Source organism: Taeniopygia guttata, chromosome 7 (genome assembly GCF_048771995.1).
Source record: "Taeniopygia guttata chromosome 7, bTaeGut7.mat, whole genome shotgun sequence".
Lineage (NCBI taxonomy): Eukaryota > Metazoa > Chordata > Aves > Passeriformes > Estrildidae > Taeniopygia > Taeniopygia guttata.
In genome coordinates, this window is record NC_133032.1 from 33,648,664 (window position 1) to 33,671,688 (window position 23,025).

At 42.6% G+C, this 23,025-nt stretch overlaps 1 protein-coding gene across 3 annotated transcripts in view; it reads left to right on the forward strand.

Annotated features, from left to right (window-relative positions):
* The window catches only part of THSD7B (thrombospondin type 1 domain containing 7B), a 296,770-nt gene that overhangs the window by 239,880 nt on the left and 33,865 nt on the right, over positions 1 to 23,025 (forward strand). The window lies entirely within an intron of this gene.

Sequence of the window (23,025 nt, forward strand, 5' to 3'; positions counted from 1 at the left end):
AAGTGTTTTCTTGCCAGTTTAGAGTGTGGAGAAAAGTGGGAATGTGAGGCTGATGGGCAAGCTGCAGAATAGGTGAGGGGCTGTTCCCCAGTCCCTGGGGCTTTCCCTGTGCCTGTGGGAGCAGGGACCAGCTGCCTGGGCATGGGGGACAAAGCTGGTGTTGCATGAAGGTCAGGCAGGAGAGTCCCTGCAAGGAGCCAGAGCTGGCATTCCCTGGTGCCTGAAGAAGGGATGCTCCCTTCCTTCAGCAGCCTCTAAAATACAATTATTCCCCTCCTCTCAGCCTTGCCACCCAGAACTCTGGCTGGCTCTGTCAGCCCTCTGTGCCTTCCCTTGGATCCAGCTCTGCTGCTGTCACCAAATTCAGATTTTCAGCCTGTAGAGTTAGGGCAAAATAACTCATTCAATTTTGCCTCCATTACTGAGCAGCTGTGGGCTGCCTCAGAGGGCAGGTGGGTATTTAATGTGACATTTGCACTTCTGTAAGGTTCTGGCAGTGTCATGGCGACCAGCTAATACAGGTGAGCAATTGCCAGTGGTGGCCTAGTCTCATGAAGAACAGTAATGTGACAGTTTATACTCCAGCCTTCTCTCTGTGGGATGATACTGCTCAAGGAAATTAAATCTTGGAGATAATTTGGCAACAGGCTTATTTTAAATACTGATTAATGCCTATTGCTTTAGTGCAGCTCCTGCTTTACTCATGATGTTTTAATATGGCAAAAGAATTATGATTAGTGCTTTTAGGTTTTTAATGTTCAGACAGTTAAAATGTCCCATAATAATCGCTCCCTTTAATACTCAGCATAACTATTACAGAGATATAACTGTGCTTTGGTGTTGAAAAGAAGAAACCAGGATCTCAATGTGATTGTGAATGCCTTTTTCTGGTAGCTTAAATCAAATCCTTGCATTTCAAAATCCTTGGCAGCAAGTTTTAAGAACTTTAATTAGAAAGAAGTCTTCCATAAATTAAAAATAAAAAGGATAATTTGTTAAAAGGAGTTGCTGAAATATTGCAGTAAAAATATAGTGGAATATATACCAGAAAGCGCAAGTAAAAGCATCACAATCAGAAAACAAATTCAGATTCAGGGTGGCTGTAATCTGAGATGTACCTGTATAGCATACAAAGTGCCTCCAAGATTCATAATCATTATTCTCGTGACATTAATGTGGTTTAGATCTGATTCTGCAATATCTCACACCACTGGAAGTTAGGAGTGATTTTCTAATAGAATTGCAAAAAAAACCCCAATAAGAATGAGAACAGGCTCCAACTCTGCCAATCTGCCTGATCCTTGGAAGAAGCAAGAAATATTTGCATACATTTCCCCTCTCCTGCCTCAGAGGTGCTATCTTGCATGCAGCAGTTCTTTTTTGTCTCACCCAGCTTGTAATTCTGTTGCTTTGGGTTTCCTACTGTGGCTTTGTAAATCATGTTAAGAGCAGGAGGAGTGTGAACTCAAACCTTCCCTTGAAAAGAAGAATCCCCCAGTATCTGAGCAGGATCCCCACAAAGCACAGAGCAGCATCTCAGCATTTGGAGCCTGGGAGCCCTGCTGGGGCTGCCAGTTTGTCTCAGGGAATATTTTATGTATGACCACGTCTCACAGGAGTGACAGTGCTCCTATGCAGCCCCATAAGCTCTGCATCAGCCCACTGAGCTCGTCCTTGCCTCTGTCTCCCTCCAGGGAGTGTCTGTGCATGTGTCTCTGGATGCACTGAGGGGTTGTGCTGCCTCCCACTTGGTCCCCTTGTCCCTGTGCACCTTGGGCGATGCCCCTCATTGCTTCAATGCATGGAACAAACTTCTCCCTCTGGTTCCTTAAAGCCTGACCTTACCTTCTTCCATGTGCCATTTTAAGGTGACATCCCTGCTGGTTTGGTTGAGTTCTTTCCATGATGTCCTTTTCTCCATGCCCTCTCTTTGCCTGTTTCTCATTTGGCAAGGGCTGCTGTGATCTCACCATTCTTCCTGAAAAAGTGTTAATAGTTCTTTATTGCAGTGTTGTTTTTACTGATGGCTTGGCTGGTCTTGTCCATGTGTTGAAGTACCACAAGTAGATGATCCTTTCCCCCACTCTGTGGCTGTCCTTCAGCTGTTGGTTCCTCTTTCTGCTCCCTTTCTTTCTTAATTTGCCATAAATCTTGATATGGACAATTGATGACCCTCATCGGTTACTTGGTGTAGCATTTCCCACTTTTTCAGGATGAATCCAGGAAAGTCATATGTAGTTAAAGCACCCAGTTTACCACTGGCATAGGGCTGGCTGCTTATTCCTATAGGAGTACACCAAGGAAGGGTTGGAAAGGGCAGGCAGCAGAATTTTTTATACAAGTGAGTAATTACCCATGGTGGGGCAGTTTAGCACTTCAGACTTTGCTTTGTGTGTAGCTCAGCTAAGGGTGAGGTGGAGAAAAAGGAGGTAGCTGAGTATTTTGCATCTCATGTGAGTTTCTCTATGCACCTTCCAGCTCTGACAGAAGCAATAACCTCACTGAACTCATCACTGACAGCAGGAATGTGTAGGACTGGCTAAAGTAGGGCCTGGAGCACTAAGCATGACAGGGAAAGGAGAAATGGGAATAGTTTAACTTGTAGAGTAGAAGAAGTTGGAGGTTAAAGAAAAATTGGGGGGAAAAAAGGGACACAGTAGAGGTATTCCCATTAATCTTTAAAGCTGGGAGCCTGCCATCCTTACATAGCCAATGAACAGAGGTGAGTGCCTATAACATGCCTTAACTAGCAGCCTAAATTGAGGCTTTTAATGCCACCTGTTTTATTGCTGTGATTCATTATCTTATTAATGCACTTTTAAAATGAAGTGTTGGACATCAGGAAGGATAAGGGGTAGGTGGAGAGCCTGAACACCTGGTAAATGTTCTGTTCTGTTCATTTTGATAATAATTCTGGGTGTTTTTTCCTTTCCTCTTCCATTATTTTTAGGTAAATGAGATTGTAGCTTAGCATGAAACTGATTTTGGAAATAAATTTGATGGCATGCTCCTTCTCTTGCAGAGGTGGCTTGATCTCTGTACTGCAGCTTCTTGCATAAATGCATGAACCTTTTTATGTAAGTTTATTGCTTGTTAAAGATGTGTCCTCAAGTGTAGATTACTACTTAAAAGGGTTTGTCCGTGGCTGTGGCCAAAACCATTTTTTTGAGCTGTTTAATTCTGAGTTGTTTCAGAAGCACAGTGCTGCCTTTACTGCCACATATCCTGATTTTAATAAGAGCTGCTGCTTTTTCTTGTATTCTTTTTTTTATTTTTTGTATTCTTTTTCTTGTATTGCTGAACCTCTGGTATTTTGGCAGGGAGATACATCTGGCAGAAAAATTTGCACACCCAAACGCAGCCGTCATTTATTGGCAACTTACAAAACTTTGCAAATGTATTAAGTGTTTAATGTGTCTGAATGCATTTTTCACAGAAAGTCAGCAGGATATAGAAAAATCCTCACAGAAGCATCCAAATACAGCTCGACCAGTTTCCTCTGTGTTCAAATATGTCGTAGTGATGTCTGGAAAGTGAGTGCCTTCCATTAGTGCAGCGCTGCACCTCAGACAGGTGCCCCGCTGGTGGCTGACCCCAATATAATTGTCCAGGACCTGCAGCAGTCAGTTGTCCTCTGGTGTGTCTCCCCCAAACCATCATCTCTTTCCTTAACTTCTACTCTAAAATCCTGTCAAGTTCATAAAGGCCTTTCCCGTTCCTTTCCTCTCTGAGGGCTGGCTCCTGGCTGACACGCTGATGGATTTATAAAGGAGACACTGAGGGAGCACATTCCGTTCCGTGCCTGCCCAATTAGCGGCGTCCGGCTGCTGCCTCCTGGATGGCTGCACAGGCAGGAGCCCACTCAGGATGAGAAGTTAACACTTACAAAACAAATGATGCCTCTCATGAGTTGGTAATTACTGGCTCCTTCTGTTCCTGCAGTGAAAATTGAGATAAAAGTGGGTTTTAGCCCTTGTGCCAGTTTTGGAGCTGCTCCCTTCAGCCTCTGAAGTTGCAATGCTCGGAGTGTATTGATGATGTGCTGTGTGTGAGTGTCTAGAGAGGGTTTATGGATCCACCAGCCTTCAGCTGTGAGCTGTGTTCCACTGGGGATGTGTTTCTGGTGGTGTGTGTGCCCCTGTTCACAGGCAGAATGGGAAAGGGGGTGTAAACCACAACAAGGAGCAGAGTAATGGACAAAATCCAGTGGCGTGGTGATGGTCGCTTAAACTATTAAAGCAGGAGGTCAGGTAATCCTGAGCAGTCACCCAAATTCAAAGCTACATTTATTGAAACTGAGACTTGAACATCTTGTCCCCAAAGGGTATCTCAAAACTCATTCTAAATGAACATTGAGGGTGTAAGTTGAAATGATTCTTTCGACCTTGGTAATCTTTGTGCTTTCTAGAAATTGTACTGACACTTGGAACATCAAATTAGCCAGGAGGTTTTTAAGCTCTGATTTCAGAGATGTTTTATGCTGAATATTAAGGAGAAAGGAGCTATGCAGTGTTGAAAAAAAATCCCAGGTAACTTGATGAAAGCCTTATAAATAACTGTTTGAAAATACGACATTGTCATACTGGAACTAATACTGCTATTGAACTAGTTGGAAAGTTATATTGACATTATTCAAGAATGTTTTATCTCTAGTACTTGTGATTCTAAGCTGTGCATTTATTGGATGTTGCCGTTGGGAAAATGGACACCTATTATATATTCTTCTAAGAAAGGACAGTCATCTGGGATTCAGCACATGGTTGAGCAAAGGAAGCAGAGAGAAAATTAATTTTCATAGGGAAAGTTGGGGAAAAGATGGAAAAAAAATACATTAAAGAGGTGGCTGAGTGGAATAAGATAATCTAAAGACCAAAGATCACCTGTTGAACCAAATGAATAATTCAGGAAAACCCTTGATGCCCAGGAATCCTGGGCTGAATTGGAAACTGAGCTCTCCCAGTCCTCCTGCTGTTATGAATCAGTACCTGACAGCTCCACTGCACTGTGCCAGAGGCTGGGATCTCCCCCAGCTGATCTTGGCAGGCTCTGCCAGTGGCTTCTGCTGTCCTGAAACAGCCATAATTTCCCTGCCTTGCATTATGATGTCTCATCTCAGAAATTACCTCCCACTGAACTGAGGCCCAGCTCACCAACCTACTTTTCCTGCAGGAACTTCCATGCCCTACATATACCAGGCTGAATGTTTTAAATGAAGATTTAACATGAATAAAATACTCATCAGCCAGCTGACCTGCCCAGGCAGGATGATGGTGTTTTGTGCTTAAAGGTGTCTGCAATCCATTGACACTTAGATTCCTAGTGCTTGGTCTGAAAGTATGATTAAAGGTTCTGAGGTGACTTATAGCCTCACACTGTTCTTGGGGCTCATATTAAATAGCCACAATCTCTGCAGAGAAATGTGCTGCAGCCTGAGGAGAGCCAGGTCAGGCAGTAGAGGTTAGTCCTTGGATTTCTCGTGACTTCTAGGAAATCTTGGACGTTGCCTTGCCCCCGGGTTTCTGAAATCCAGCGCTGTGATGAATCTCAGTAGTTGACAGAACAAATGATTCTGGAAAATCAGCCTAATTGCAATAAATGCTTTCAGATTATTGTCCCAAATGGTCTATTGAAAAAGGAACAGATGAAGGCGAGAGTGAGCAAATGAGAACATTTTCAGAAAGAGCAAATCACAGAGGGAGCCCCTGGCCATTTTTCAGGCTCTATCACGTAATCAAAAGCATTCAAAAGCAGGAAGTGTTGGAGGGAGATAAGGGACGTGTACATGAGGGCAGTGAGGTCAGGGTAATAATCAGCAAGAACCTGAGAGAAGCTGAGCAGTCTAACCTCCTTAGGTTTATCTCAGAGAAGAGTAAAAGAGCATTTATGCAATATTGAGATACACAGTTCCAGTTTGTGGGAGGATGCAGATAAAGGCAGCAGAGCATCCTAGGAGCCAGCACGGCCTAATTAAGAGAAAATACTGAACGTAATCCCCTAAGACTCCTCTCAATGGTTCTTTGCTAAGGCAGCAGAGTTCAGTGTAAACAAGTTAAATATGCTGATATAAAACTGAATTGCGTAATAAACATAGATAGAGAGCTTTTCTTCCCTTTTAATGCCTGGGAAGAGCACAGTAAATGGGCCAAGAAGCCAGGGGAGAGCAAGCAGTGTGATGTTTGAATGGTGTGTTCCCCTTTTCCATCAAAGTCTGGATTCAACCTGTGTGTGCTTAAGCCAGAGGTTTCTAGGGCTTGTGTGAGCTGGGGCCATCCAGCCCCCCTGTGCTGCCCAGGCTGCTTCTGGATGGGAGTTTGGGCTGCAGGTGACACAGATGTGTCACCCACCACAGCTGGGGGAGGGAGAGCAGCCAAATACTGGCGTGAAAAGGCATCTGGCACTGAGCAGTGTCTGTGGGTGTTCCTAGCAGTTCCCAAACACATACATATCAAAGAAAGACACTGGTTACACAACGTGGTGCCCAGGGGTATAATGGTAATGGGCTGAATTAAGAGTGGAGATAGAGGCTGACTATAAGGAAAAGTCTTCCTAGCTAATCAACCAATGCCACAGTGCTCTTTTCAGAGGGAAAGAGCTGTTGACACAGGACCAAACTAATTCTTCCTTACAGGAGTTTCTCAAGTTCATTAGATCCTGTCAGAGGCCTGGGTGTGGGTTACTGCTGTGTGTAATTCTGCTGATGGAGAAGATGAATAACCACGTTCCTGGTCCTGTTATTTCTGCTGTGTCAGAGCAGCACTTGCCTCTGCTGCCATGCCAGCCTGATGGAGAATGTGACCTCACTGAGATGTGCTTACATCCCCTGTCTGCTGCTGCTGTGTCTGCACTTCTGGCGTGCTTGTGGTGCAATGAAAACAAAGAAAACAATCCAAAAGATGCAGTATAGCAGAAAAAAGTCTGAATGCTGAGTATCACATTGCTTTGGGATAAAACAAGATAGGCTTCTGGAAGCAGTCAGTCTGAGGGGGGTAATTCCCAACAAAAGTTGGGAATGTGTTCTTACCATTAGAATGGATGAAATTGTCAATTGCTCTGAAGGAGTCTGCACATATTACTGTGCCAAGCAAAGCTAATCTTGCCTCACTCTATCCTGGTCTGTTCCCTATTTTAGAGCTGCCCTTGTACACACCATCAGGGGCTCCTTTCAGTAGTACTTCACCTAATTTTCTTTAAGCTTCCCATAATTGTTCCCCAAGGAAAGGTGTATTTTACCCACTGTGGCATCTCACCTCATCCCCAGGAGGTCCTAAACACATAGCCATTACACTAGTGTCTGTTAGCAGCATTTTCTCTGCCCCAGCCCTCCCTGCTGGTGATGTGGTTTGTTGAGTCCGGGAATGCAAAAAGCATCAAGACTATAATCTTTGGAAAGCATCCAAGTGAGTTTTCCAGTAGGCAGGGAGGAGTGTTGAGGTGCCTTTCTCTCAGGTGAGTGCTGTGGTCCCTCGTGCTCTTCTACACATGCCAGCACCTCTGGATTGCAGCTGTAGGGGGCTGCAACAGCCTTGGGTGGCTTTGATGGCATTCCCTGCTGGACAGATTGGATATATTGGTCCTGATTTTAGGTGGAAATCCCAAGTGCCAGCAGTAGGGATATCTCTGATGTCTTCTGCTTGTGTGAACCATGCAGTTCCTGCCCAATGTGCCATTAGGCTTTTCCTTTAGCTGCTTTGGTTTCACTCTGCAGTGCTCAGGTGCAGCCATAATTTTTTTTTCTGGTTGAGTGAGGAAAATAAATCCTTTCTCCTTTTTTGTGTGGGGAATCTCACGTCAGAGATATTTACAAAGAGCCCTCTGGCTGGCAGTGCACCACAGCTACCTGCTCACACCCTTTGTGTTTAACAGGAGCACATCCTGCTCCACAGACCCCTGTCCAGTGCTTGAGGAAGACAGGCAGGAACAGAGGCATAAATTTTGTGGTTTGGGTTATTTATTTTGAATATCTTGTCATGCTGACCATCACAGTGAGAAATACGGTTTTTGTTGGTGTCCAGCAGTTGCCTGAGGTAGAAAGTCAGGCACTGTCCTTGAGAAGCATCTTCTGCTGTGTTTAGAAGGGGAAAATACTGCCTTAGGTTTCTGTTTTCCTCAAAATTGCAATGTCTTTTGTTTTTATTAAGAAAAATATTTCCATGTCCAAACATGCATGAGCACAAATAACAGTTGATTACTTTTTTTTTTTTTATTTCCATGGTGCAAAAGAAGGAATTTGTTTGTTGCTTTCCCTTCTTTGGTAGTTTTTGTTGATATAATAGAAGGTAACAGAAGGCAGCTTAATTTTTCTATTACATAGTCTGAAAAAAAACCTCAAAACAACTAAAAGTCCAGCCTAAACTTTATTTATTCCAAATGCAGCGGATTTTTTCGGTGGTCTCTAGCAGGCTATATTTCTCTATTCCCATCTGAAGCAATGTGCTCTATGCTGGTCCTTCATAGCCTAGACTTGCCAATATTTGACAATTAAAAATGTCATTTGGAAACTGTCTGATGTCCCTATAATAAACACTGAGAGTAATTTACTGCCATGCTCAAGTATTTTTAAATGGCTCTTTGAGTGAGCAGTTACTTTCCTTGCTGTGGAGTGTTTGTGTCTAAGTCTTAAATGAAAAGGCAGTGAAATGTGGCTTGTTCCTTGTCCATTATTTAAAGGGTGGCTACAAAGAAGGTGGGGGCTCCCTTTTTGCAAGGAGTCATGTGAAAAAGGCAAGAAGAAAGGTTACTCCTTCCAGCTGCACACAAGGACATCTTTTCACAGTGAGAAAAGTGCATTGGAATAATCTCCCCTTGGAGGTGGTTTCCCCAGTGTTGGGCACTTTTATGATGCTGGGCAGGGTACTGGGCTACCTTGTCTAGACTGTGCTTTTGCCATGAAAAGTTGGACCAGGTGATCCCTGAGGTTCCATCCAGCCTTGTATTCTTTGATTCTCTGAAATCTGTGTGACTGGACACACACACTGGTGTGCAGCTGCACTGTGGGAGAGGCTTTGGTACAAACTGAATGGAGCTTGATTCTTACACCTGCACTGCTTGCTGAAAGCAAAGATTTCCAAAGCTGGCTTTGTGAAATAAGCTGAAAATAACCATGCAAGTGTTGCCAATAGAGCAAATGATGGCACTTGGGTCACTGTCAAGCTGTCAGTAGATAGACAGGCATTAGCCTTTTAAGTGTTGCTGCTTTTCCAACTTTTCTGTCTGCTGCATGTGTCTCACACAATCAGAAGCTGTTACAGGACTTGCCAAACCACAAAGAGATGGCCCAAGTCTAGCCCAGCAGAGTTCTGTGTATTCCCTGTTGCAAATAACTTTGTCTTTGCTTCTCTGTGCGCCTCTGTCCTGCCTCGGACGTATTTTGCTTTGTGTTATATATTTGTCAAGCCTTTTTAAACTACAGTGAGCCTCTTCCTTTAGTGTTTTCCTTTGTCTTTTCTTTGCCTTTATCCCTCACGTTGTCACTGCCAGTATTCCTTGTTACCATATTTCTCCTCTTTTTCTTGCTTCCCCTGAAATGCACTTCTGTGCAGTGAATATTTGCCCTTCTTTGCCAGTTGTTCTCTTTCTTTTCACTTTCCTGTCAATCAGCTCCTGTTTATTCCCAGTGATATCCGTGCATACATGCATATATTTGTCCATGTGCCAGGTACTGCACACTGACCTGCAGGAAGGTCAGAGGTGCACTGCTAAGTAAGGGTTCTTAGTAATAAAAACCAGCAGGAGCAGCTGTCTCAGAAGCAAAACAAAGATCTGGAAGCCTTTATCCAGAGACAGGAGACTCCAATTTGCATTTCCAAGTGTTCCATCCATTTTACCTACCCCAGAGTTACAGTTGAGAAATGGCAGAATTCATTAATGAATAGATGCAGGCAAGGGAATGTTTGCTTTATTTAAATAATTACTTTTTTTTTTGTTTTCCTGCTCCATCCTGATGGCATTGGTGCCATTATGACCTAGGTAAGAACTGTATTCTCCTTTCTGTATTCCAGCTCCTGTCTTGCTTAAAATTTAGTAGCTAGAGCTGATGCAGTAAATAAAATATTGTCATCTTAGGGGGATCAATATTTATGGGCTGATACATGAACTGGCTGAACTGCAGTGTGCCTCTGTTCTATAATGTAGAACTGTGTGGTTTTTTGAGAGACTCTCAAAATGTACATGAAATCCACTCAAGAATCCCCTCAACTTCAATGTGCAATTTGTATTTAAAGTATGTAGTGTGCCTTAATAAATGTGGTACTCACTGGATGAGTAATACATGATTTAGAAGTCTTCTGTGAAGCTCCTCATTCAGAGATCATAAGACCAGAGGTACCTGTTGATGATGATGATGGTCTGCTTTGACCCCTTGTACAGGATAAGTTCCTTGTCTGCAGTCAAATGGGAGGTTTGTGGAAAGGCACGCTCTTTAGCTGGGGGAGGAATAACCCTAGATAAACTGATCCAGTAGTTAATTTCCTTCATACTTAAAAAGTTCCTTCTGTTTATAATTTTATGTTGAATTTGTCTAACTGCAGCTCTCAGCCTTGGGAACATACATCTAGCTTGAAAATAGGTCTACTAAGAGAAATTCTCTCTGTATATTCTCAAAAATAATTGACTCTCCTTTTTCCCACCTCTCATTTGAACCAAAGTAGGTTCCTTCAATTTTCCTACTTTTAGGCAAGTGTTCCAGAGTTTGAATTATTTTCATGAGTTTCCTTTAACTGCTCTGTCATTATTGATGCTTTTACAATGAGGATCTAGGACTGTAGGCAGTGTTACAACAACCATGTTGTTAATATTTAATATAATGGCAATTCCTCCTCCCTATTCCTCTATGAGGTATAAGGCAGCCCCAGATTTCCAAAACAGAGTCTGGCAATCTGTGATTTATTCAAGGCAGCAGTGAATAAGCCAGCATAGAGCTTAGTGATGCTGCAGATAGATGGTTTCAGGCTCCTGGAAGATCCCTTTAAAGCTCTCTCAGGTGTCTTTTTGCTACTCTGCATCTGGTGTGATACAGCAGAGTTATTTCTTTTTATGGCTAAGCATTGCTGTTTTATCTGACAGTGATACCATGCTTTGTTGACAGACCTGCCATCATATAGATGGTAACTAATTATATTGGTGTTTTAAATGTTTGCCTGTAAAGCAACAGAGGAAATGCCACTGCTCACCTTGGCAATTCGATTCTGGTCTTTATAGTGTTGCTGCCATCAGTTGCTCCCCAGTTGGGTCAAATCCTTCAGATTTCTTGTCAAGTTGGCTACCTAAGCCTGGCTGTGCTTCCTGAGCTGAACCTGTGCCACAGCTGAAGTGGTACCTCAGTGTTTTACAAACTCTGCATCTGTCTCATCATTTTACTGTCCTATCACATTCTCTTTATAGCTCTCTGCAATTTCTGGATCCAGGACAGTGGTACCACTGAGGGACTGTTTGTTTCTCATCCTGTGTTCTCGCTGTTGTCTGGCCAGTCTCTGGTCACTACGGTTCTGTGTTTCTCTTTCAACCTATTTTTTCATTCCTTGTCACCAATTCATAAAGTACATCTTGAATTCTTGAATTTTTGTCCTCCAGTTGCCTCACTGTCCCTCTCACCTTGGCAGCATACACAGTCAGTAAGAATCATTTTCAGTCCATCAGCCCTACATTAATGAAAAGAAGGAAAATGACTGGATACAGAACATAAAGCTCTGTGGAGCTATGTGTGTGGTTTCTTGCCAGTTTTACACTTTGCTATTCTGAATGTGATTTTCCAGCATTGTACTGCAGAGTATTAGATTAATCCAAACCATATTTCCTTAGCCTGAAGGTTTGTGAAAGGCTTACTAAGGTCAACATAATACCTGCCATTTCATCCCTATCCATAGCATCTCTTATCCTGTTACTGAAGAACATTAGAATGATTTCTCACAGTTTGTTCTTGACAAACCCATGCTGCCTGCTACTCATCTCCTTGTTATTTTCTGCTGCTTATAGATGATGTCTGTAGAAAAATATTTTCTGAAGAATAAAGGTTTTTATGACTGCTGTGCAATTCACTCTTTTCCTCATTTCTTCCTCCAGCTCTCTTGCATTGCATCTTCTGAAGATTCTGGGCATCTTGTCCCTGTCATTCCTAAATAACCCCATTGACACAGAGTTATTTCAAATATCTCTTCAAGTTTGCCCTCCTTGCTGGCCAAACTTTCTGAGTCAGTGCCTGTCATAAAAATTTTATCTCACCTTTCTTTGTCTTCACACTGTTGGTCTTCCATTTTCTGCCATTCCTTCTATTGTAAATTGACTTTTTTTTTCTCTGTGTGGCTCCTGTGATAGGTAATGGTATTTCTCCTTATTTTCTTTGACTCTTTAGTTCCTTTCAGATCTGCTATTCAACATCAGTTTCTTGTCTCTGCCTTGTTAATTTTCCTTACTTTTTCATCTTCAATGGGCTGAATGAATACTTTCCTTAGACCATTTGCATGATCTTTAAACTGCTGTATCTTCTAATTTATGTCACATGCTTTTTGCTGCGTTGCATTATTTAATTCTCTAAAAGGTTTCAGGTAGAGTGGTTCATGAGTACAACACACTGCAAAGCACAGCTGGGTTGTGTAGTCTCCATATGCATTTGCTTTCTATTTTCTCCTTTTACTTACTGTTTTGGGAAACAGCCTTTTTCACTCCATTATTTCCAGAATCATGGATGCATGAAGTCGGTGCTCCAGGGAATGGCAGAGTTGTGAGAGCTGCTGAATCACTCGTGCCTTGACATCCCCATCCTCAGTGGTGGTACAGAGCAGGACTTGGTGCACTGGTGGTGCTTATTATAGGGTACAGTACCCTCTGCTACGTGAACAAATCAGGAGTTCAGTGTTCTGGTAGGGTTCCTGCAGTCAGACACTCATAAACTCCATAAACTCAAGAAAATACAGCTATGTGCTAGATGCTGGTGTTTGCAGAGCACGGGCACATGTGCATGAAGAATTATTCTGTTGTTCCCTCACAGAATCATGGAATGGTTTGGATTGTAAGGGACTTAATATATTATCTAGTCCAACCCCCCCTGCACACCTCTAGGGATGTCTTCCTTGTCACATTTATTCAAAAACCCATCTATTTGCTTTTTATATAGCTTCTCATTAATCAGCAATATATAGGCAGTATTGATGTCCATTTTAAATAAATACATACTGCAGCAAAAATTCACTACTGTCAATACTTTTTTCCCCCTAAATTTTAGTGAAGCACCTATAAATGTTCAGATGTTTTCTTGCTTGCAGATGTTTCTTGCTTGCATGTCCCCATGGAATTCAGTAGAAGTCTTTGCAGTGATTCGTGTGGGTTTGTGCAGGTCCATGTAAAGCATTTAACCTCAAACTACAGGTCAGTGATAGAAATGTAGGGATCTGAAAATACATATTCCTTGCCCTGAAAGAAAGGAATGGAAACAAGAGAAGAAAGGATGGAATGGAAACAGAGAAGATGTCAGCTACCCCACAAGGTAGTGGCTCACAATCAATTCCCTCTTATCTTTTGGCCTGGGGACAATGTATGTGCACTCTGATGTTTGAAGTAGGTTGGGTAGAACTTAACTTCTGACTCAAGGGAACCTTTAGTTTATTAAATATGGATGTTCTTTCAGGTAGAAGCATGGTTTCTCTCTGCAACATATCACTTTCCTTGAACATATGCATTCGGGGAAGAAAACTCAGCTCTTCTGTACCTAAATATTTTCTGTCTGGTTCCACCTGCAAGAAATAGCAATAAAAACTGTCAGATTGTAGCAAATATAGGATTTCTAAGTGTGCAGTGGTGTGGCTTTAGCTGCCTTCACATCTGCAGAGCTGTGTGCCTGGTCCCGAGGCTGGGCTCTGTGCAGCACTGCTGGGGATCTGCCTTTGCCTCATCTGTAATTACAGGGAGAAAATCACTCGCGTTATCGCCGCCTCTGAACGCGGCACTCACGTCTGGCAGCAAGACAGCTCCCACAAACCGGCCGTGCAACAGGCTGTCACATCCCCTGCCTTCTGCATTATCTTGCCCTTCTAGGAGAATTCTTCCAGCTGCAGTTACTAATCAGGCTGTGGGTGATCTCTCTGAGCTCTGAAGCAGTGGGATCTATCACTCATCCATCAGCGCCTGTCCCGCTCTCCCTGCGAGCATCCGCTTCTGCCTGGATGCTGCTGAGGAGGAATGAGACCTGCTGCTGAGCGGGCTGGGGGAGAGCCACAGTCTCATCCTGACAAAACAATCAGGTTATGGGCTGGTTTGCATTTCTATTCCTGCTTTTGCAGGAACGTAAACTGGACTGTTTCTTGCTGTGACTGCGGGAAGCCTCAGGAGCAGCTTATTCCTGCTTCCAGCCTTTGGTGTAGCCTCATAGAAGAGCATTTCAAAAAACATAACTTTCAACTGCCTGACACTCCCCAGTCTCTTCTATCTCTTGTTTATAGTGGTATCAATCAAATTGTTCTTGTCAGTTAACTGGTTTAAAATCTCGTGTGGAAAAATTGTCAGTTCAAGATCATACTGCAGTAAGGACAGATGTGACCACTCTAGTTGCGTTAATTCATTCTTGCTTAAGACATGAAAATAACTGATAGAATATCAAATTGAAGCTCTTAGAACTTGAAATGATTTAAAATCTCCTAAAAGAAAGGCTGGGGCTGAGGTTTGTCTCCAAGGCATCATTTTTAACTTAGCAGAAAACTCTGATGGTCTTTCCTTTAAATTGCCTATTGTCCAGATGCCTACAAAGAAAGCGCTTCTGTGGGACTGTTTGTGTTTAGTGACGGCGTTTATTTCATTTCATGTGACAGATGACTTGGCTTCTGGATTGAGTAATTACTTGCTCCCATCCCGCCAGGGCAGGTTTGTGACCTGCAGGAGCAGGGATGTGCTCTGGGAGCCGCGGTGGTGGCGGTGACAGGCTCCAGAGCCCCGTGTCCCCAGCCTGGGTGGCTCCTGCCACTCCTCTGGGGGGGCTTCCTTGGCTGTCTCAGGCAGAGGAGAGGGACATGGCAGCTGCAGGCTTCACTAATGACAGAGCAGCCACACAATTAAATAAATACCTGAAAGCCTTTCTGCTCTGTTGTAACTGATAGTCCATAGTTGCGGGGTGTCTCACCAGATTTCAGGTTCATAAATTTTCTTAGATTTTCAAAATTTTTTTTTTTATTATCCTAAACTTTGATTGTGAGACACAGTGATGAGCTCCTGAGGATTGCTGGATGGAGCTGAATGAACTCTGCTTTATTCTTCAGCATAGTAGAGCTTTTCATTCACTCACAAAGAAATGCTTGATTTCTGCTTGAGGTAATTTTTTTTTTTTTAAGACGAGGTAATCAAAGCATTGAATGCAACATTACATTGTGGCAATTTTATTTTAAGCAGATTTTCTGCCTTTTTTTCCTTTTTTTTTTTTTTTGCAATATTATCATGCAGCAGCCAAACTAATGCATATATAATTTTCTTTTCTTTCCTTTCTGCTTGTCATGCCCTGCTAACATGGACATCTACAAAGGCTCAGGTTGGTGTTGCAATCTGTCTTCATCTTGTTGTTCTCATCTAGTGAAAAAGGGCTTCGATGTTTTCTTCATCAATCAGCTTTTTTTTTTTTTTCTTCCTCTCTTTAAAACTGGATCCAACATTATTGTAACATTACAGATTCATCCAGAGAGGCGCCACATTTGTTTGTTACCCCTGAAACTTTAGTTGCAGCAAAATTTGCTGTTTCAGAAACAAGGGATATCGATTTATTTCTATCTACTTAAATTGTCTATGCTTGCCTGGCTTTGTGACAGGGAGGCAGCAGCACCTACAACTTCCAAAATCTGCAAAAATGCACTGAAACTCTCACTAATGAGTTTCTGCCTTGTCTTAAACCCTGGTATTTGACAACACAGTAAAATGGCATTTGTTAATATCTTACTTGGATTTAATATTTTCTTGATAGGAATGAAACATAATTAAAATGTAAAATAAAAAACAGAGGCACAGACCCTTTGTGACTGTATTCCCATAAGCCCCCATTCCCACTTTAACGCCTCATATTTTTTGGATAACTCTGAGACTAAATTGTCTTGCCTGAGTATTTCAGGTAGAAGTAAATACTCAATATGTGCAAGGTTATACTTTGTTCTATGTCCTACTCCTCAGTGGTTGTGCTGACAGTAGAACCATGAGTAAAACCAGACAGGTTTGGGGCCAGGAGCTGCATGGTGTTTTTTCTGATTTACTCATGTTGAATGATGCAAACTTGGTATTTTAATCTCTGAGAAAGAGAACTCATGCTTTACCCTGTTACCACTTGGTTATTTCTAGTACCTGCACCAATCTCACAGAAAATAAAACCACTTATCACTTGTAAATATGAATTAATAAACCTTGCTGAGCAGCATGGTGGTTCTATCAGAGTGAGATGTAATGACTGGGGTTCGACAGAGCACGCCTCAATTAACTTTCTAAACAAGGCATTTTCCACTCATTTCACTTAAGAATTTGGAATAAATCAGTGTCTGACTTAGAATATTTAATTATCCATTAGAAGAAAGGGATTTACAAGGAACATTTTGTAAAGTCCAGCAAAAAAAAATATGAAGTAAAAGCATCTAAAGGCGATGGTGAGGGAAAATTGAGCATCCACATGTCTTTATAGCAAAAATACCCTGCTGCTTTCCTAATTTCTCCTCTTCTCCTCATTTTGCAGCCAGAATTTTACAGTGCTGCTTTTTTTTGATGGCTTCATCCTGAAATGTCTCTATCTGAACTTTCCAGGATCTGATTTTAAGCTGAGATATCATCCAGTTAGTGCAGGAAACTGGGCATTTCCAGACTGAGTCCTCCACTCCCTGAGGGCTTCTGTGCCACCCTCTAGTAAATCACTCAACTTTTCATCCTCAGTTGTCTCATGTGTAAATTAGGAGTAAAGCGTAGCAGTTTTGAGGATTGGGCTATAAATAGATAATCAAGAGCAGGGAAAACTTCAGATGCTTGATACGTGTTTTCACTCTTTTCAGAGAAAATAATTTTTCAGCAGTTTTTGAAGTAGTGGATAAGGGTGAGGGGTCTGTTTGTGCAGGGGCTTCCATTCTGCCCACGGGGGAACTGGTGCAACTCTGTGTCTGTGCTGTTGTAATTGCTGCTCTGGCTCTGAACTTAGAATAAAACAGATCCCAGCCTTTTGCTGGATATGAAGTTTTAGACAGTTTCAGGGGTTTTTTGGTTCAACACCAGTGAAAGTTTTCCAGAGCCTTAGAAAAGCTCTAATTGATTTTCTTTTCTCCACACCACAAAGGAGGTAAGAAACACAAACACTTTTGATTTGGGTGTAAATAAAAACTAAAACTGCTGAATTTGTTTCACAAGTATTTGTGCAGGGCTCTGCTAGAGGCATACAAAATTCAGGAATTCTGATAGTTTAGAAATCCTACCACAGATCTGTTTAAACTTTTCTGCTCTAGGTCATTTTGGGCAATTTTTTTTTAAGTTTTGGTGGCTATTTGCTGCAGCATCCAAATACCTAAAGACAAATATTAATCAGTAAGCTGCTGCTTTGCAAAAATCTAATTTGCTTGAAAATTAACTGTTCAGCCAGGTTTAATACTGGTGAGTGGTTAACATATTTCTGGCAATTGTGATCAATATGTAAACTAGCATGAAGTAAAATCAATTTTATTTTAAAGAGAACTATTTAATGTTGAAATTTTAATGGGATAATTTCTGTGATGTAGTGTTTGTTAGTGTGCAAGTACTGGTCCTTCAGATATACAGTTAATTCAGTCAAGCTTTTTAAGTGTGTGCTTAGATCTGCCAAATCAAACATGCAGTTAAGTAATTAACAAAGCAAGTACTCAATTTTTAATTCAGTTTTAAAGAACTAAATAAAAGAAAATCATTGTTAGAAATTATCTGGTTACTATTATACAGAATGTGAAAGCAGTATTGGAACATTATAAAAATTAGTCAGTTAATATATGGACATCTTTCAATCAGAGAAAAGATTTGGATGAACAAGATAGAGTCAACATACAAGTCAAATTTGGAGATTATTACAATGAATGGACATTTTTTCAGATGTATTTCCACCATACTGTAATTTGGAACCATTTTTGTCAGCTGGTTGCAAGAGAAGTGCTGGCTGTGGCCCACATGTCACCAGCTGGTGGCCATAAGCTCAGAGAGGAGGAGAACATCCCACTGCTGCCTCCTCTTGCAGCCTGGACTTGAACATGCAAGTGGTTATTCAAAAAGTGTTAGAAGTGGACAAATTGCTGTCCAGTGTCAATAGGAGTGGTTTTAACCCTTGACAGCAAGTGTCTTTGCAAACCAGAGCAAGTCAGCTCTCTTTGCTATATATCTTCTCCACCTTTACTGTTACTCATGGTGGTCTCCACAGTTTGAAAATGGGTTGTCATTTCTTTGGTTTTGACTGTTTCAAGGTATTAGGTCTAATGTAACCTTCATGTAAGGGCAGCCATGTGAAATGAACTTAAGTTAGCAATGAATTTTGCCCATTTGTATTAGAAATGAATAGCACAGAGGTAGTCCTCAGGGTCTCAGGCAACTGCTACAGTGATCAGTTTGGTTGTTCTAATATAATAAGCAGATATTGACTTAGTTGGAGTGAACACCAAGATTTACTGTCATAAAAACTAAAATATCGACTGAGGGAAAACCAGAGTCAATATTTACCTTGAGGGACAATAAATCTTGATGTTCACTGAAATATGAAGTCACTATGATTTTCAGAAGCGTTGAACCACGTTCTAGTTTATTCTGCAGGTGCTCATCAGACAGGCTACCTGAAGTATAGGTATGAATTTCTTTTAATGAATAACATCAGATGAGCAAATGCATTTGTTTCTGTAAGTCCTTTGCAAGCCTACATTTAAAAAAGTTAGAGAACAATATAAATCACACCAAAGCTCTTGGGTGGTTAGATATTTGGATTTTTCATTAAAATGTAAGTATCAGCTATTAAAAGAGAAAAGAAATACATTAATATTTGTATATCTTGTTGAAGTAACTGTCTACATCAATAATGCTTTAGCAGGGGCTCAGGATTTGCATTTGAGTGAGTGGGAACTGGGTTCTTTTATTAGGCTAAGCTTTAGCAGTCTGTCTCTTAAAAGGTAGCTTTTGTCCTTCTTCCCTTTAATTTTTTGAGAGCTGTGCCCATCAACTTGACTTTGGGATTCATGTGTTAAAGCAGAGTTCTGGGTTAATTCCGACTGCAAGGAGTGATCCTGTAAAAGGCAGCAGCAAAACTCCCCTTGGCTTCAGGCAGGCATCATTTCAGCCCTTGGTTCATTGAGCCCAAAACCCAGCAGGTAAATATGAATAAAAATGGAGGAAAGCAGTTAGTTTGCTAAAATGCCAGAAGACTGTGTTTGTTTCTTGAGGCAGTAAGGGATGAAGCCAAGCTGGTCACCCTGGGTGCTGATCTCTGCAGCTCCTCGCAGGTCAAGTGTCTGCAGCTTCCAGCATCTTTCTCCCTCCATGCAGAACAACGAGTTCCTATGCCTATTGCATGGAATTAATTCCATTTTTTTCTGTCAGGACGTGGATTGTGGCACTACAGTTCCATACAGGAGCTCAGTGTGAAGGGGTTTGTAAATACACTGTCATAGCAGGTTTGCATAAGCTTGGGGAAGGATGAGCATTAAGCAGATTATTTTCAAAGGAACTTTGGAAATAATCTTTGTCTTTTTGCTTGGGAAGAGAAGTGTCACAGCTTTATAAGGGACTTCTGTATCTGCAGCAGAGGTAGTGGATGGCAAGCTTGATGGTCCAGGAGCCCTAGACCATGTGTAATTTGAAGGTTGGGTGCACTCTGTAACAGGCAGGGATCCACGGGAGCACATCCCAACCCCCTCCAGGGCTGTGTGCTTTGGGTTCCCAGGTTAGTGAGGGAGTGAGGACAGCACATCCCATCCAGCCCCTGTTCAGGGTCGGGGCAGAGGTGTTCCCATGGACCCAGGAGGTGAGAAGGGAACCTGGGGTCCTCTGTTTTGTGTGACCTGCAGAATAGCAATGCTTAGTCAAAACCCTTTGAAAAAGAAAAATCAAGAGTACGTCTGTTTGACCTCCTTAAGTAGCACAGCTCCTAGCAAAAACAAAAATGAAAGGCTTTAAGGTTTTTTGTAGGCTCTTTCCAAATTAAAAAAACAAAAAAAAAAAGAGGAACTAGAGGTGATTGAAAACAAATTATGGCAAGCCAGGAGAGAAAATGGGAGGAAAACATTCTCCTGTGGAGGAAAGGACCACATGCCACATCACTGTGGTTTTTAAATGCAAAGATGGAGTTACAAATTGTATTCACAGCTTCCTGAACTCATTCCCACAGAGTTCCACCCGTGGAAATCCTGCATCTCCTTGAGACTCCCACTTAAAAGCTTAATGGCATCCACGGGTGCCTGTTGTAACTTGTTCTGAAGAAATCTGTCCCTCCCGGTGACACAAGTGGTTATTTACAACTCCCCAGTGTCCCAGAGGTGCTGCCAGAGATGGCATTGCTCAGCACTGACACAGGGCAGAGAGGAGAGCTTGTTCACAGCAACGATGTGCTGTGGTGTCAGCACAATAACTTAGGTAAACAGGTTATTTGTGACAGTTATCATTCAGGTTTTTGGTTGGTGAGTGTAAGCTGGGGATGCTGACCAAAGAGGAAGCACTGCAAGGTCAGCAGTGGATCACTGCGGATCTGAGGTACCACAGGGACATGCAGCCAGTGCTGTGTGTCCTCCCTCTTCCAGCACAAAGTGGGATGTCTGTCTGTCTGTCTGTCTATCTATCTGTCTGTCTGTCTTTTGGAGGAGGAAGAGAGCTGATGGCACTTCACACCTAATCGAACCGGTTTGACACAAAAATCAGACAGCAGCCAGAAGTGCTCTATTAATGGCTTTGTTGCTGTGATCCTCCCTGCTCTTTAAAGAGCACATTTGAAGTATCACTTCCCATTATGTGTATTTGTGTCAGTGCCTATGGGATTTCTGTTTTGGCTCACAGGATTCCTCAGATTGATTTTAGTTCATGTGGCATCCCACGCCTGCCCAACTCTGTCTGGTTTTCCTACACAGTTACTACAGCACGTTCGTGCCACAGGAGGTTTTAACCACTGAAACACATTTATGGTAAATGCCTGATGTTAAGCCTTTGCTGCTATCCTCCGGTGGGCTTAGGTGGTTAGGAGAGGTCTGAGGTTTCACAGATGTTAAAGTGGAGCAATCAGAGGTCACTGAGACAATGAGATGGGATTCCCAAGCTTTTGGCCTCACCCTGGCTTCAGGCAGCAGGGTGAGTGCTGAGAACCTGCAGGTTCACAGTGGTATACCCCAACCCTGAAGACAAGTTACTTAATAGAGCAAGGAAAAGAATCTTAAATCCCCAAAGCTGCTGTCTGTGCTGGACTGCCCTGGCTGCCCTGCTGTGCCTGTGGAGGCTGGGAGAGAGGGAGTCAGCACCTCCTGTCTGCTTCCAACCTCAGCCTCCTCTCCAGAAGTCTAAACAGCAGGAACAGGCCACCCAGCTCTTAACAGAACTTACTTACTAATTTTTACCATCCTTGACACTGCCCTGTGAGGCACCTTCTCACTGGGCTGGCCCCTGGCAGCCAGTTTTGTCCAAGTTTGGCTTTTTGCTCATTTCCTCTGTGATGAGGAAAAAACGGATCATGCCTCAAGCACCTGTTTCCCTCACTAATCGTCTCCTGGGGATGGCAGGGTGTTTTGTCAGGCAAAATAGGCAGGCTGTAGTTTTTCCTTCCCCTTATGGAGCAGGGAAACCAATAAATACTCCCTGACTCTACATCCATCTCCTGGATGGATGTCTGTGGGGAGCACAAAGGCTTTGCAGTGCCTGAAGAGGGATTGCTGTTGTTCCTGGCGCGTGCAGGGATGTGGCTGCAGGAGTCAGTGGAGGTGACAGGCTGGTGGGGCAGGATGGTGGCTTCAGCTGTGTCCCAGCATCCATGGGCTCCCTGCTGGCTGGTGCTGAGCCTAGGCTTGGTGGGTGCTGCTCTTCTGTGCTCCCATGTACACCAGTTAATGATAACGAGCCCGGCTGCTCAGCTAATTAGCAGTGCTTGTGGTGCTTGCTGAGCGTGGGAAGCTCTGGGTGCAATGTACAATGCACAGACACCTGCACACTCTGCACTTAGGCCAAGTGCCAGTGCCTTGGTGCACAGCCCACATAGAACCAGAGTGGCTTCAGTTCAAATGAACCTTGCAGATAATCTTGTTTGCAGCTCCCTCATCATGGGCAGGGACACCTTCTGCTAGTTCAGGTTGCTCAAAGCCACATCCAGTTTTGTAATTTGTGCTTAATAACATGCAGGGAAAGTGGTGCTAATGGCCTTTGCCCCTTTGTTCCCTTCCTTTTCCCCTCTTCTGTGTGAAATGTCATGCTCTTACTGGTTCATATTGTCCTTGCCCTCACCAGTTCAGACTTTGATTTCCCTCTTTCCTGTGTTTTCACTTTTTTGTATTTTCCACTTTTCATAATCTGCTGTTCTTCCTTCTCTGCTAAACCTATGCACAATGTATAGACAGACTACAGTTAAAATTAGTTCCTGACATTTTCTGTTTCGAAGGAGTTTTCCTTTTCAAGTTGTCTTCCTTCCATTTGAAATGAAGGTGATTTTCTGATGGGACACCAGTTTTGTTTTCAGACTGGTATCTCAATTTTCTTGTCTTCCCACCTCCAAAATGTTACAAAGAGGATTTCTTTATTCTTGTGGTCACAACATGCCTACTTATAATCTGCTATTTTATCATGAAGCTGTAAATTATTAAACATGTGGCTGAATCTTTTTAGGGGGTAGCTGGGAGGAAAGCTATTGATCTATAGTTATTCTAAGGGTGAGAATGAAATGGCTTCACAGCAGCAAGGCTGAGGAGGTTTTGGTATGTGGAAGAAGGAATTTTAGGTGTGTTGTATTTTTCCAGGGCAACACATTATGCTTCATGCAAAGCAACAGGGAATACTGTATCTTCAAATCAGCTTCTGCAGACAAACCAGATTCAAAATAAATAACTTTTATTCATCACT